Source organism: Lathyrus oleraceus, chromosome 3, assembly GCF_024323335.1.
Source record: "Lathyrus oleraceus cultivar Zhongwan6 chromosome 3, CAAS_Psat_ZW6_1.0, whole genome shotgun sequence".
NCBI classification, from domain to species: Eukaryota; Viridiplantae; Streptophyta; class Magnoliopsida; order Fabales; family Fabaceae; genus Lathyrus; species Lathyrus oleraceus.
The window spans coordinates 62,170,856-62,174,185 of NC_066581.1; the positions used below are offsets into that span (position 1 = coordinate 62,170,856).

Below are 3,330 nucleotides of genomic sequence, written 5' to 3' on the forward strand. Positions count from 1 at the left end.
ACTATTAATTCTATAAATTAAAATCTACCTAAACATGCGTTAGGATCACAATCAATCATATGGAGAATTAACAATCCAAATTCCAAGAATTGAATTCTAATCTACATGATCATACAAATTGAATTGAGTCGAAATTAACCTAAGGGAAAATTCTTGACAAAATCAACCATGTTAATCTCAACAAAAACCAACAAAATGAATATCAAGAGATAATGACTTAAAAATTAATCATGGCATGGTTAATCAACCATGAATTAAATCTGGAAAATTAAGAAATTAAACATAATCTAACACTTGATTAAACCTAATTTCTAATTAACTATCTACTTAACTAATCAATTCTATTAACTAATTAATCAACCAAATTGCTAAATTCCTAAAATCTAAAATATCAAGAACTATCCTAAATCAATCAAATTAACCCTCCAACATCAGGATTATTAAGAAAACAGAATTTAACCCTAAATAATTAATTGTTAATTATGGATTAAGCGGAGGATTAAGAACCAAATTAATATTGGAACCTGTGGGTGAGATGAAAATGGATAGTGTATGTGTGAAGAATACTTGGGCCGTAGGCCCAAGCTCCAAGATGAGTTCAAATTCCAATCGGATCACCGAATCCATGGCCATGTCACTACAGAGAGATTCCAAGGTTAACAACGCTCAGCACGAACATCCCTAAGAAATTTAACTCCACCTTCTTCCGGAATTCGAACAATCGTCCAGAACGCGACCTTGCGTTAGCTTCAAAACGAAAAATACGAAAAACTCACGTTAAAGATTGAAACAACAAACTCACCTTCGGTGGCCGTTCAAATCAACATGAATCTGAAATCGTCTTCTCCGATCTGTTTTGTCGTCGATGACGCGTTGGATGAACAATGACGATGATGCTCCGATTCGAAATGTCGACGCAAGGTTATGATCATCTCCTTTGGTTATGCTCCGTCGTCATCATCCGTCGATTCTGTTACGGCGTCGTCGCTTTGACGTCGCGTGGTACGCGTGTTACGAGTCGCTATTGCTGATGGATTGCGTTGTGGCGTTGCAGTGAAGAGGGAAAGGCGTTGGATCCTTTCTTTGAAGAGGGAAGGTAATCGCTTCTGAGTTCCGTCGAATCTCGATCGATGAAGACCTTTCCCCGAAACCGTGAGTTTTCTCCTTCCGTTTTGCTATTTCCTCTTCTTCTGTTTCTGTTACGTTCTGTTGTTGATTGGAGGAGATTCCGTAAAATTATGAAGGTTGGCGGCTTTTTATGTGGACCTCATTCAGAGCAGATGGTGGAAGCTGGTGGTTATTGGGAGAAGTTGGAGGGTTCCGCGGCGGGTTGCAGGGTGGAGGTGAAGGGAGGTTTGGTGGATGTGATTGAGAGGTTGAAGAAGTTGATGAAGTGAAGTCAGCGTCAGTTCTGGGGTGCAATGGAGATGGAAAAAGAAAAAAAAATGGGTGAAGAAACCAGTTCAGTTCTATAGAGGTTGTTGAAGTTGTGGAGGTTATGGAAAACTGTGGATTCAGTTAGGAATTAGTTAGATTCAATGACAGTTGGCGACAGTTGGCGACAATTGGAATTGATTAGGCGGTTAGGACGGTTGAAGACAGTTGGAATTCGGTTCGAGTTGGTTTCGACAGTTGCTGTTAATCGTGGGCAGTTATGGCACTTGGCAGGTTAGTTACCGAGTCGGTTCTCATATGAAGTTAGTCATGGTTTCAGTGAGTGTTTACAGTTCTCTATTATGCTATGCTTCTGTTTTGCCTCCTTCTTTCCACTGTTATGCTGTGGATTCAAATGGCTTAATGTTGGAAAAGGTTGATGTATATTTGTGTTTTTGCAGGCTAACGGTTTACGGTCTTTGTTATGGAGCTATGGTCGGCATGTTGTAAGGCTTGCATTGGATTAGATTATGTTGGAGGTGATGAAAGCATAAGTTTAAACTGAGTTATGGTGAGGGAAGTTAGAAGCAGTTTTGAAATTGTTATTATTTTTTTTCATGAAATTTGCAGGTCAAATGGGTTTGTTTGAAGTGTACGATCCTTCCAACTGCATGAATGAGTCCACAATGGGAGGTGCGACAATGACAGTTGGTTCACCCAAGTTAAGCAAATCTTGAGGAGATTATTCATTGGGTACACTTGCCACACTAGCTCTCAAAACCTTGCTGCCGGCCGATGTTCCTTTTTTTATGCTATTATTTGGAATGCATGGCCTGCATGGAACGCATGTTTTTATGTATGGAAATAATTGGATTTGAAATGTATGAATTGGTATGGATTAGTGTGTTTTTTGGGCTTTTGTTGTAATTTTTATGCATTGAATGTGTAATGTAGGTAACTGAATTAGTAATGTGAGGCATCAGTGTAATGTTTAAATTGGAATTGAATACATGTGATTTTGGAAATTGGCTTATGTAATGAAAGTGTAGTTTTGCAACTAATGGTTGAAATATTTGTAGTGCATTTGAATTGTCAATTAGAAATAATGGTTTATGATGGTAAAATGTCTTTGGATTGAATCCAAAGGTTGAATTGAAATGCGTATGTAATGCATGGAGTTTGATTGTTGGAAGTGGAATTTTGAACTTGAAAGCGTAATGGCTGGAATTGTATCGAAGATTAGTTTGGTAAAATGGTCGAATTGGTTTAAAGAGTCTGTAAATGGAAAAGGATTCACCGTCAAAATCGGTTAACATGAACATGATTTAAAAGGTGAAAGGTGAATATGGTTCAAAGTGGTTTAAAATTTGAAAATGAAACAAGTTTTAAAATGGACTTTGGTTTATAATTGGATATGGATTATGGATTGAAATATGGATTTTTGTATTGGATAATGGATTTAGGAATTGGTTTTAAGAATAGAAATTGGTTTTAAGAATTAGATTTAAAATATGGAAATGATGAAAATGATTAAGAAATGGTTTTTGGTTAGAAGGTTGTCTTTGGTCTACTGGTTGACCCAAAAGTCAACAGTTGACCAAAAGTCAACTTAGGTAAAAATGTTTATTTTTGGGTGAAATGATAGGTAATGACTGGTATGGAATGGACTTGAATAATGACTCGATGAAAATTGATTTGACTGAACAACACAACGTCTTTAAATCGGCTGAAGTATGCCATGAAACTAGACTTGAAATCCAACGAAGCAAAATCAACCAAATGATTACTTAACCAAGCGGTGGGTTGTAACACCTCGAACGAATATCCCTTAATCAAAGCATGAAGATCAAGAACAAGTGAAACTCTGATGAATTGTTGAACAAGCCAATGAAACTCCATGAATGACCAGATGGATCTCAACCTTGTAGGCCCCATATTCAATGCCACGTGTGATAA

The 3,330-nt window shown here is 37.3% G+C and overlaps 1 long non-coding RNA gene across 1 annotated transcript; it reads left to right on the forward strand.

The window, feature by feature from the left end:
- Positions 1-586: 586 nt before the first annotated feature.
- LOC127132548 (uncharacterized) lies at positions 587-2,446 on the forward strand. The gene is made up of 3 exons (XR_007806773.1): positions 587-1,152; positions 1,245-1,668; positions 1,836-2,446. It is a non-coding gene; the product is annotated as an uncharacterized LOC127132548 (long non-coding RNA).
- The last annotated feature ends 884 nt before the right edge of the window (positions 2,447-3,330 follow it).